The following is a 13,247-nucleotide window of genomic DNA, read 5'->3' as shown; positions in this document are numbered from 1 at the left end:
AATCCATGTGTAATAACAGCAGTGTGATTCACATCATCAATGTGCCATGTAGCCTAGATATCAATAATAAGTGATATCAGTATAGCCCGTCGACTACTCCCCAACTCTGTACACATTTATGGACATTTGACATTTTATGGCATAATAAATCATTAAATAAGGTAGAAAGTTAAACCCTTACCTGCATTGACAATGGGGTAAAACGAAAGAACAAACAAAAAGACAGACAGTTTGCCCATGATTGTGATAGTATAGCCTCGTGTCATAAGAAGACTTTCCCTTCAATTTAAACTGCGTAGCAAGTGTCTGTCAGACGTTCTCTTTCACTTAGCCAACTGCGTAGCAAGAAGTGTCTGTCGGACTTTCTCTTTCACTTACACAGGTTCAAGGGGAACCTGAGAGGGCGAGTCTTGACAAGTCAAGACATCATGGGAAAATCAAAAGAAATCAGCCAAGACCTCAGGGAAAAAATTGTAGACCTCCACAAGTCTGGTTCATCCTTGGGAGCAATTTCAAAAGGTAGGTACCATGTTCATTCGTACAAACAATAGTACGCAAGTATAAACACCATGGGACCATGCAGCCATCATACCACTCAGGAAGGAGACGCGTTCTCTCCTAGAGATGAACGTAAGTGCAAATCAATCCCAGAACAACAGCAAAGGACCTCCTCTCTCTGTCTCTCTCTCTCCTCTCTCTCTCTCTCTCTCTCTCTCTCTCTCTCTCTCTCTCTCTCTCTTTCTCTCTTTCTCTCTTTCTCTTATTTATATATATATACTGCTCAAAAAAATAAAGGGAACACTAAAATAACACATCCTAGATCTGAATGAATGAAATAATCTTATTAAATACTTTTTTATTTACATAGTTGAATGTGCTGACAACAAAATCACACAAAAATAATCAATGGAAATCCAATTTATCAACCCATGGAGGTCTGGATTTGGAGTCACACTCAAAATTAAAGTGGAAACCACACTACAGGCTGTAAGCACAACCCCCACCTGTGGACGTCGGGCCCTCATACCACCCTCATGGAGTCTGTTTCTGACCGTTTGAGCAGACACATGCACATTTGTGGCCTGCTGGAGGTCATTTTGCAGGGCTCTGGCAGTGCTCCTCCTGCTCCTCCTTGCACAAAGGCGGAGGTAGCGGTCCTGCTGCTGGGTTGTTGCCCTCCTACGGCCTCCTCCACGTCTCCTGATGTACTGGCCTGTCTCCTGGTAGCGCCTCCATACTCTGGACACTACGCTGACAGACACAGCAAACCTTCTTGCCACAGCTCGCATTGATGTGCCATCCTGGATGAGCTGCACTACCTGAGCCACTTGTGTGGGTTGTAGACTCCGTCTCATGCTACCACTAGAGTGAAAGCACCGCCAGCATTCAAAAGTGACCAAAACATCAGCCAGGAAGCATAGGAACTGAGAAGTGGTCTGTGGTCACCACCTGCAGAACCACTCCTTTATTGGGGGTGTCTTGCTAATTGCCTATAATTTCCACCTGTTGTCTATTCCATTTGCACATCAGCATGTGAAATTTATTGTCAATCAGTGTTGCTTCCTAAGTGGACAGTTTGATTTCACAGAAGTGTGATTGACTTGGAGTTACATTGTGTTGTTTAAGTGTTCCCTTTATTTTTTTGAGCAGTGTATTATTCAAGTTAGAATGTTCTGAAAAATCCAGTGGCATTCGAGGATACTGGAAACTTAATTCACTCCTTAATGACCCAGTCTTTAACAAAGTAAGAAGGTAAAGGGAAAAAGTTCAAAGGATGATAAGCTCACTATTACACACAGTAAGGAACTATAGAAGCAAACATGTCTGAAAGGAGATGAGCTTATGAATAAATTGAATGTTCTTTTAGAAATGGATACCCTTCAGCAAAGGAAGAAACACATTTGAATACGTCTAGAATAGAACAAATGTACATTGATTTAATTAAAGGGATTAGATCTAGAGAACAATGGGTTAAGGAGGGAGAGAAAAACAAGCTATGTCTTTGCTCTTGAAAAAAGGAACTATGAGAGAAAATCTCTTTCTGCCTTAAATAATGACAATACCTTGTGTAATAACCCTAAAATCATCTCCAACTGTGTATTCTTTCTATGAAAATCTGTATAAATCTAGTTTTAATGGAATTGAATGTGAACATTTTATGAAACATGTTCCAATAATTTCTGATGAGTTCAAGTCCATATATGAAGATGAGTGTTCTATAGTAGAGATTAGAGATGCTCTTAAATATATGAAGAAGGGCAAAGCACCTGGAACAGTCGATCTTTCTGTGGAATTCTATTTACACTTTTGGGAACGTTTAGAGGAACCAGTATCTAACATGTTCCAAGAATGCCTGGCTAATGGTGAGAGTACTACTACTACTACCATGAAACAAGGGGTTATCTCCTTAATACCAGAACCTGAGAAAGATCCCCCTTTCATAGATAATAGGAGACCTATTACATTATTAAATACAGATTTTAAATTGATAATTTTAGCATATTCTAATAAACTTAAAATGGGCCTAAACCACCTTTATAAATGAAACCCAAACTGGTTTGATGAAAGGTCGCCACATCAGCTGTAACATTAGTTTTAGACATGATTGATTACGCTGATTCAGTTGACTACAAGGCTATTATTTTATTCCTCCACTGTTGTAAATCATTTGCTACAATAGAACACAAGTTCCTAATACATTGTTGTACACTTTAGGTTTCGGGACTAGCTTTGTCTCTGTTATCAATATGTTTTATAAAGATATTAATGGTTCTATTATGATTATTTTTTTAACCTTTATTTTACTAGGCAAGTCAGTTAAGAACAAATTCTTATTTTCAATGACAGCCTAGGAACTGCCTTGTTCAGGGGCAGAACGACAGATTTTTACCATGTCAGCTCGGGGATTCAATCTTGCAACCTTTCGGTTACAAGTACAACGCTCTAACCACTAGGCTACCTGCAGCCCCGATTAATCGTAACACATCTAAAGTATTTCATATTCACCGTAGTGCACGCCAGGGTTGCCCTATTTCAGCTTTCCTATTGCTTTTAGTTGTAGCAATTACTATATATTAGCATTTAAATAACCTTAAATTAAAAGGTATTTCAATATTTGGAAAAAGTATATATATATATATATATATATATATATATCAGTTAGCAGATGATACAACTCTATTTCTAAAAGACAAGGATCAAGTTACTGTTGCACTTAATATTATCAAATCATTCTCTTCTGCTTCTGGAACTTAACTTAAATAAATGTCCTTGTGTATCTCAAATTACCAATCTATTGAGAATATTCCAGTGAAAGATAATGTGAAATATTTACTGGTGCACATGGCGAAAAACTATATTGTCTGTCAACATGTCAATTTCTCTCAGAGATGAAAGAAAACTAAATCCATGTGTAATAACTGGCTCCCGTGTGACCTCTCTATTATTGTAAGGGTTGTATTGTCCAAAGCAGAGGGTCTGTCACGTTGTCTACCCTGCTCTATCTGTAGCTGATCCAAACAGCAAGGATATCAACAACACTTTCCTAGACTTTATATGGAAAAATAAACACAAACGTGAGAAATCTGTAATGTCAAACCAAAAAGCTGATGAAGGGCTTGAAGTACTAGATTTATTGATATCAACAATACCTTTTAAATAAACTGGATAAAAACAAATATGTATGCTTAGCTCTGAATCTATACGGTACTTCAATCCTTGGTGCAACTAATCTCCAGCAAAACTACCCATCAAACTGTCATAATTTCCCCAACAAGCCCTTTTGGCCTGGAAACTATATCCACAACTTCTCCCCACACAAAACACTTCTGTGGAACAACAAAGATATTGTTGTTAAAAACAAGTCTATATTCTTCCCTAACTGGTTTGATAGAAATATTATTTTTGTGCATGATTTATTTGATTAAGAAGGGAATATACTCTCTTATAGAGAGTTCTTAGAAACATATAACTTACCAATACATTATAAAGATTGTTATTCTATATGCAAAGCAATACCTTCAAGACTTACTCAATTAATGACATTTCATTTGTGTTTTTGAGAGCATGTCAGGATACTATAGATGCACAACTTATGTTAGAAGGTTGCCCTCTGCTGTATAAGAAATGTAATAAAGCATTCTTACGGGAACTTCTTCAATCCAAGAACAAGATCTCTCAGAGGGAACTTCTTCTGGAACGCACATATTACTGACATTGAGTGGAAGAAATGGTTTCTCCATCATACATTTTGTATATCAAATAAAGTAAAGGAAATTCACTATAAAATCTTTCACAAAATATACCCTTGTAATAACTTGTCTAAATTCAAATTCCTTTTTTGTGATAAAGAAGGAGAAACTATTATTTGTTTAAATGATGAATGTGACTGATGTTATTTTGGGTATGTTCAGTAATGTGGGGTTCCAGCTCAGTTGAGTATTGAATGCTGTTGCTTAACGAATGTATCACATGCAATGTGGGGTTGATATTTTTTGTTAGGGCAAATCAAGTCTGACATTTTAAAGTGTGAATTACAAACTTTAGAAGACTTTTTAAACCTCAAATACGAGCTTGCCACTTCCTGTTCTCGGTGACAAAAGAGGGATCAAATTACAGTTTTTTACAATCGCTGGGACCCATTTCTCAATACTTAGGTCACTTTTTCAAAACTCTTCACACAACTCCTAACCACTTTCAGCTTGGCACAGCAGTTAATTTCACATCCAAAATGCACTAAAACTACCAAAACACTTCATACATGTCTCAAATCAACTCATTCTTCCATAACACTATCAAAGCTTGTCACCCAACAAGCACACTTTATCACTCATAAAACAATCACCTAAAAAACACTAACGACAGGCAGCATTACACAATGTCTTCTTTTGTCAAATGTCTTTACAAAACAAAACAAGAAACACCTCTCTACTGTTTAGAATTCACTGCAGTATATGTTACAGGAATGAAACCTCTACTGTTTAGAATTCATTGCAGTATATGTTACAGGAATGAATCAGACATGATACAATATGCTTCAATTTGTTTTCTGGCATTGAGTGATTCCAAAATACAAGAATTTGTATATACATCATCTACCGATACAGATACAGTAGCAATGCTAGTCAACCCTGTCTTTTGCATTTGGCCACAGGTTCTCATCCACATTACATCTTATGTCATCTTGGGCAATACACCTAGGAAATAATCTTTTGGCATGCCTGGTCCATCCCCTGGCAATCTTCTGCAGATATGTCCAGGTATCCAGCGTTCATTGCGTCCAGGAGGGACATTTGATCATGTGGATGGTGGTCATAAACCTTCCAACTCCATGAGGAAAAGTGACACAATCCTGGGATGGGCTGCATACCGCTCTGTGACTGCACGGGAGTGGTGAAATGCCACATTGTCCCATACAATTACAAACGTTGGCGGATTTGCCACCTCACTGCAAACCCTTTCCTCACCTGGCACAACTCTTCCATAGAGGGTCATCCAGGAATGAAATGAGACGCTCGGTGTTGTATGGCCCAATTAGTGGTTTGTGTAACAGAAATCCATCAGAGGATATTGCTGCAGACATTGTGATGTTGGCACCCCTCTGGCCCGGGACATCCACTGTGGCTCTTTTCCCAATCACATTCCTCCTCACCGCCGTGTTTTGGCCAAGTTGAAACCAGCCTCATCCACAAAGATGAATCTCCATGACTCTCTAAAATAAATCCATGCGACAACATAAGAGTTAGGCTATTACGGTAGTTGACATTATACCTAAAAACATGTCATTGTGTGCCTCTGCCCTGTTTGGTTTTGTTCAAAAACAGTTCTGTATTTTATAGTCATCTTACCTGGATATATTGGTTCCTGAGTTGCTTGACTCGTTCAGAGTTCCTCTCAAAGGGGACAGTGTACAACTGCTTCATTCTGACTTGATGTGTTTCAGAACTCTAGAAATAGTTGTTATGCTTACATTGTGAATATTTCCAAATGTAATGTCTGCTAACACTCTGTCCCGAATCTCTGAGTTTTATGCCATTGTTTCTGATGACCATATCAACGATTGCAGTTTCCTGCAGTGAAAATCCTACCTCTCCTGCCTGTGGGAGGTAACCGTTGGGTCATAGCAGAAATACAAAAACAATTACACACAAGTGGGTTTGGAGGCTTTGCTCAATTTACTTCTGTAATGTGCAGTTCAGTCAGATGCCCTTGCAGAATGTCACATCTTACCTGTTGTTTTGCCGGACATTTCTCACAATAGATGTTGAGCGTTGCAGATTTGTCTTGGCTCTGCAATAGATGTTGAGCGTTGCAGATTTGGCTGCACTCTCAGACCAGCCTCTCTCATTGATAGACCATGATTTATTACATGATCAATTATAGCAGCCCTAATCTCATCTGAGACTACAGCTCTTGATATTCCTCTCAGTCGTCTTCCACCACACGTACGCACTCCTCTCCCCTCTCCAGCCACTCTTCTTCCTCTGTCAGCCACTTCTCTATCTCTGTCTGGGTCCATGTTTAGATTACAGCATTATTCCTAAACTGTCCCCTTTGTATAGATGGTAATTGTTATGTCGTGTGTGTAGGTGGCAGGGAAGGTCAGGCGCAGGAGAATCAAACTTGGTATAAATGGAGTAGTTTAATAACGTGAAACAAGGAACTCCAAAACCAAAGTACATAATAAAATAAACGTGGGTACAAGAACCTGTCACGCACCAATCCTTAATCACGAGCTTAACAACAAACAATCTCTGACTAGGACATGAGGGGAAACGAGGGGTTAAATACACAACATGTAATGAATGGATTGGAAACAGGTGTGTAGGGAGACCAGACAAAACCAATGGAAAATGAAAAATGGATCAATGATGGCTAGAAGACCGGTGACGTCGACCGCGGAGCACCACCCCCGAACAAGGAGAGGCATCGACTCGGCAGAAGTCGTGACAGTAATGAAATTGAAAGACTAACACCGGGGTAGGTGTTCAGCTACAATGGGAATCAGCTGTGGTTGTCCTAATTGTTTTGATAGTGTTTAATTTTTAGATTTGGAATATATTTCAATTCGGTATTGCTGTAGAAATGTCTTATTCAATTTTGTGTTATGTTATGTTTTGAGCTTCAGTTTAACAGTTTGAAAAGAGTATGTAAACATGTGCAAATTGGCCTGTAGGAACATAGAGTTTTGGTGGTGGTTGTGTCTGAGTGAGAAAATAATTCATGAAATTTGTAAGATGTAGTCATTGAATGCATTTTGTGCCAAAGCAATGAAAAATGATCCACAGTTTAGCCCACATAGACTGCTGTTGTGTTCACTGTGTGAAGAGTTTTGAAAAAAAGGGATCTAAGTATTCAGAAATGAGTCCTAGCGATTGTAATAAAATAAAATAAAAAACTGTAAGATCTGTAGCACATAACACATTTACTGACACGGACAAATAATGATTGGAGTTCAGGGATTATGGTGGGAATTCAGTTATATTTATTTTGTATTTTTTGTTAAAATAAAGAAAATATTTGAATTATTTGCATGAATACATTGTGGAACAGGGCTGCAAAACAACTCCAAACAGGATCTCCAAACAACTCCAAACAACCCCAAACAGGATCCCTAAACAACTCCAAACAACCCCAAACAGGATCCCTAAACAACTCCAAACAACTCCAAACAACCCCAAACAGGATCTCCAAACAAACCCAAACAGTATCCCTAAACAACTCCAAACAACCACAAACAGGATCCCTAAACAACTCCAAACAACCACAAACAGGATCCCTAAACAACTCCAAACAACCACAAACAGGATCCCTAAACAACTCCAAACACCCCCAAACAGGATCCCTAAACAACCCCAAACAGGATCCCTAAACAACTCCAAACACCCCCAAACAGGATCCCTAAACAACTGTAAACAACCCCAAACAGGATCCCTAAACAACTCTAAACAACTCCAAACAACTCCAAACAACCCCAAACAGGATCCCTAAACAACTCCAAACAACCACAAACAGGATCCCTAAACAACTCCAAACACCACCAAACAGGATCCCTAAACAACCCCAAACAGGATCCCTAAACAACTCCAAACAACCCCAAACAGGATCCCAAAACAACTCCAAACACCCCCAAACAGGATCCCTAAACAACCCCAAACAGGATCCCTAAACAACTCCAAACAACCCAAAACAGGATCCCAAAACAACTCCAAACAACTCCAAACAACCCCAAACAGGATCCCTAAACAACTCTAAACAACTCCAAACAACTCCAAACAACCCCAAACAGGATCCCTAAACAACTCCAAACAACCACAAACAGGATCCCTAAACAACTCCAAACACCACGAAACAGGATCCCTAAACAACCCCAAACAGGATCCCTAAACAACTCCAAACAACCCCAAACAGGATCCCAAAACAACTCCAAACACCCCCAAACAGGATCCTTAAACAACCCCAAACAGGATCCCTAAACAACTCCAAACAACCCAAAACAGGATCCCAAAACAACTCCAAACAACTCCAAACAACCCCAAACAGGATCCCTAAACAACTCCAAACAACCCCAAATAGGATCAGAGCAGCCCTGTTTGTGTGTGTGTGTGTGTGGTGTGTGTGTGTGTGTGTGTGTGTGTGTGTGTGTGTGTGTGTGTGTGTGTGTGTGTGTTTCCGAAAGCAAATACAGTATTTGTGTTGTATTAATCTCTGCTCTCAAGCAGTACTAACTCTGATTAATTTCAGATTGACAAATGACATTATGAGGCACCTGTTTCCAAGACAAATACAATTCTGCCTTTTTTCTTCCTTTAGGATGTTTTATGTGAAAACACTGGAGTGTGCAGAACTGGGGAACTTAATTGACTAAAGCCAGTGATTATAGCTACATCCCAAATGGCACCCTATAGTCTATATAGGGGCACTACTTTTGACCAGGGCCTCCACTGCACTATGTAGGGAACAGGGTGCCATTTGGAACGTGATCTATGAGCACCTACCCTTTACATCGGTAATGAAATGTAGTTATGTTTATGGATTTTACATGGACAAATGCACCAAGCAGGTTTAGGATGTGCAGGAGACCTTGGTTCTAACCTAGTTAGTCTCATTAGGAAGCAGGTAACATGGAAGGATACTTATTTCACAATGTGGAATGGAGACATTGGCTTTTCAGCCTTTTGATATACCATTCAGTGTTCATCATAACATAATAGTAGATAGAAAAATAAGATCTATGTTGTGGTCCAGCCTTGAAGGGGAAATATAGGCCTGAATATTTGACTGGGGAAAAGTAACACTAAAGGACTTTTTCATTGCACTGGCTGCAGATATAAAGTACATTGTGAAATGAATGAAGTCATGATTATAAATGACAGATTACATAACAGAAATAATTAAAAGATTATCTTTGTTAATGAGCAGGATGCCAAACCAGCATATAAAATATATGAATGCAGATCTGGACTAATAATGCCCAGATATTTGTTATTGTCAACAGTCTCCCCAAATTGATCCTTTACAGTCCTTTGTTGAGGGGAAGAGAAGATCCACCAACATAACAGAATCATTCGTACATGTTGTCTGCCCTCATAAGTGCTCTGGCAGTCATATTTTCATTGTGAATTGAGCTGAATTGACAAAGTTGCATTAGTGTCCCAACATTGTATTAGGTCTCAGAAACTGAAGACAGGTTCATTTCCTCTGACACTTTTGCATCAACGTTGGCAAGTTCAGACTGGGAGGCGGTGTTACTTCTCCTCCTTTTGACAAATGAAAATGACCAATAGAATAAGAATCAGCAGCATCATCAGTAGAACTGAGAGGGTGGACAGGTGAACTCTCTCTGCCCCAGACTCCCAACTGACATCCAGCTTGTTGTCCAGACTGAGGTGAGAGGCAGTACAGGTGTAGTTGTGTCTCTTCTTTAGCTCCTCAGTACTGACCTCCAGACTCTTCCTCAGCTGGTAGGTCCCATCTCCACTAGGCAGCACCTCCCCCCCTGTCAGCTCCTGTTCTGCCACTGGCTGGCCGTCTCTCAGGCAGGGTCAGGTTGATGTGGCGGGGGTAGAAACCAAACGCCAGGCAGCTCACCTGAAACCCTCCAGAAACCTCTTTCTTTATCAACCTGAGTCTGGGAGGAACTTTACGCATCACAACGTTCTTCTCTCTCTTCAGGAGAGTCTTCTGTGTTCTGATGCAAATGGGAAGGTGAACATTCTCAAACAGTACTCTTTCATATGCTTGCCTCATCCCATCCTAGTAGTAGTTTCCCAGCATCATATATAAAATGTGTCATGTTGTAATATACCATTTGATCTGTATAAATGGCATTGAAAGTGTCCTTTACCATGATCAGGACTGGTTCACCATTGTCCAACATCTCACAGCCAGACATTCTTTGCTGAGCTTGAACACCTTCTGTGAGGTTGAAGTGGTGCTTTAGGTTAAATGATCTCTCTTTCATGTGGTGGTACATCTTTCCAAGTAAATAAGCTCCTTCCTGAGCTTCGTCGTGTATTTTGTCTGAGGTGTTATGTCCCCTGTAGATGAAGTGTTTCATGTTGGAGTCATAGTAAGCCACTTGAACATCATCCAACATCACCACAACCGTAAACTCAGGGAAAGGCGTCTCTCCTCTTATATATGTTGCAAGTGCCCACAGAGAATGTGATCCTGAACCTGGGAGAGGAGTGATATTATACACAGATATGGATATTTTATATTTTATAACATTAAAAAAATAATTAAATGAGGTAAGAGAGAAAGTAGATAGTCCATCTTACCTGCGTTGACAACGATGTAAAACGAATGAATAAATAAAAGGACAGACAGTTTGCCCATGATTTTGAAATGTTCACTACTTTTCCAGTATCCTCACGTAGCAGGTTTCTAGCTCTGAAGTGTCTGACAGACTTTTCTTTTCACTTGTCAAAACAAGGGTACGGTACTTTAATTCTGTTGAACGAATCAAACAAGTGGAGGTGGAAATTTAAGACACAAATTAAGCTGAGGGGAGAATGAGGAAGAGAAGGTGAGTCATGTTGCATGTTGTGCACACAGCCAAACACCAATCAGATGATACTGTAAATGAATTACAAAAAATCCTTGGACCTGAACGTGTGCGTGTATGTCTGTGTTCATGTTCTGTCTGTCTGTGTTTGATTCAAATGTGTGCTAGAGTGTGCAGCATGTGTCCAGTGTGCGTGTGTGTGGTGTGTGTGTGTGTGTGTGTGTGTGTGTGCGCGTGCATTAGCCTGCTAATCCTGCCCCTCTCTCTGTTTTGCCTGTCCAGCTTCCTCATACACAAACATACACACACACCCACTCCTCCCTCCACGTCACCTCTCAGAGTGTGTGTGCAGGAATGGGAATTTTTAATGCCACCTTCTGAACACTTTCCAATCCCAGACAAACTTCTATAAGAGGCCAAGTAAGATGTGGACCACTTTGCCAAAAAAATGACTGACTATTGCCGTTAAATCAATGAAATAGGAAAGGAAGGGAAGGTTTGGGGCCACTCTTGACTTGAATAGACTTGTGGAAAAGATCAGTTTCCAATACAGCTGGTTAATATTAACCACCATTAGGTATTGTGCTTTGGAATGGGGACTTTGAACCAGTTAGTTTAGGTTGTTTGTGCTTTGGAATGGGGACTTTGAACCAGTTAGTTTAGGTTGTTTGTGCTTTTTGAATGGGGACTTTGAACCAGTTAGTTTGGTGTTTGGTGCTTTGGAATGGGGACTTTGAACCAGTTAGATTAGGTTGTTTGTGCTTTGGAATGGGGACTTTGAACCAGTTAGATTAGGTTGTTTGTGCTTTGGATGGATATTACAGTAGCCATCTTTTGTTCTAAAATGGCAGGGTGACAATAAATGATGTATGAATTATATTGCCATACACATATTAAAAACAGCAGCTGTGTCATATAAAAGTACAACCAAATACAGTATATTGTAGGTCTTGCTTATGTTTAGTTCCTATAACTTTCCAACCCTAGACTTTAATAATAGACTTTTCAACAACTAACTAAGTAGTGCCTTATTGTAATTTAATCAGGATGTGGAGTGGTAGAAAACAGACAGTCTAACAAAGTTAGGGTTGCAAAATTCCACTAATTCCCAGGTTTTTCCTAGCTATTCCCTCCTGATTCCGGAAATCTTCCAACCTGGATTACTGGAAAACCTGGGAACTTTGGGAAAGTTATCAGGATTTTTCAACCCCCATGCAGATCCAAGACAAGATGGGGCAGCAGGTAGCCTAGTGGTTAGAGCATTGGACTAGTAACTGAAAGGTTGCAAGATTGAATCCCTGAGCTGACAAGGTAAAAAATCTGTCGTTCTGCCCCTGAACAAGGCAGTTAACCCACTGTTCCTAGGCCGTCATTGAAAATAAGAATTTGTTCTTAACGACTTGCCTAGTTAAATAAATAAACATATAAACCGTTTCACAATCTCAGGGAAACTCTTCTCTGACTGCAGCAGAAGCCTTGTTTATCATTCTGAAGTAATTGTTGCTCAGAAGCAGTATCATATTCCATACTGTTCCATAACTATGTGGTTTGGGACCTGACATCTAAAAACGATCAATGTTTAAACCCTCCTGTGACTTTATGTTTTATTTTCATCCTATTGATTTACTGATTGACATCTTTATGGTGCAAAATACTGTAGTTAAAATCTGTGCCAAAAGTACTGTAAAATGCATTATAAACTGGATGGTTCGAGCCCTGAATGCTGATTGGCTGACAGCTGTGGTATCAGACCATATACCACAGGTATGACAGAACATATATTTTTACTGCTCTAATTAAGTTGGTAACCAGTTTATAATAGTAATAAGGCATCAGGGGTTTGTGGTATATGACCAATATACCACGACTAGGGCTGTATCCAGGCACTCCGCGTTGCGTCGTGATTTAAAACAGCCCTTCGCTGTGGTATATTGGCACTATACCACACACCCTCGGGCCTAATTTCTTAATTATAATCTGCGTTATAATTTCACTTGACACTTTCTTGAACAATGTGCTTTATACCAAGGTGATTATTAACAAGAGTTTTAATAAACTGAGTGATGCATAATTAATCCACAGTGCCTGATTTATAATGAAATGTAAAGATGTTTTTGCACAGATCTATAGTATTTGTCCAGTCATATGGTCCATTCACATTAGATGTTCCATAATACCAGTCCAGTCATATGGTCCATCACATTAGATGTTATATAGTATCTGTCCAGTCATATGGTCC

At 39.6% G+C, this 13,247-nt stretch overlaps 1 pseudogene; it reads right to left on the bottom strand.

Annotated features, from left to right (window-relative positions):
* Positions 1–9,610: 9,610 nt before the first annotated feature.
* LOC115203437 (major histocompatibility complex class I-related gene protein-like) lies at positions 9,611–10,931 on the bottom strand (annotated as a pseudogene).
* Between the last annotated feature and the right edge of the window lie 2,316 nt (positions 10,932–13,247).

The sequence above is a fragment of the Salmo trutta genome, chromosome 12 (genome assembly GCF_901001165.1).
Source record: "Salmo trutta chromosome 12, fSalTru1.1, whole genome shotgun sequence".
Taxonomy (NCBI): domain Eukaryota; kingdom Metazoa; phylum Chordata; class Actinopteri; order Salmoniformes; family Salmonidae; genus Salmo; species Salmo trutta.
The sequence above is the reverse complement of the archived record's forward strand: the minus strand, read 5'-3'. Positions and strand labels throughout refer to the sequence as shown.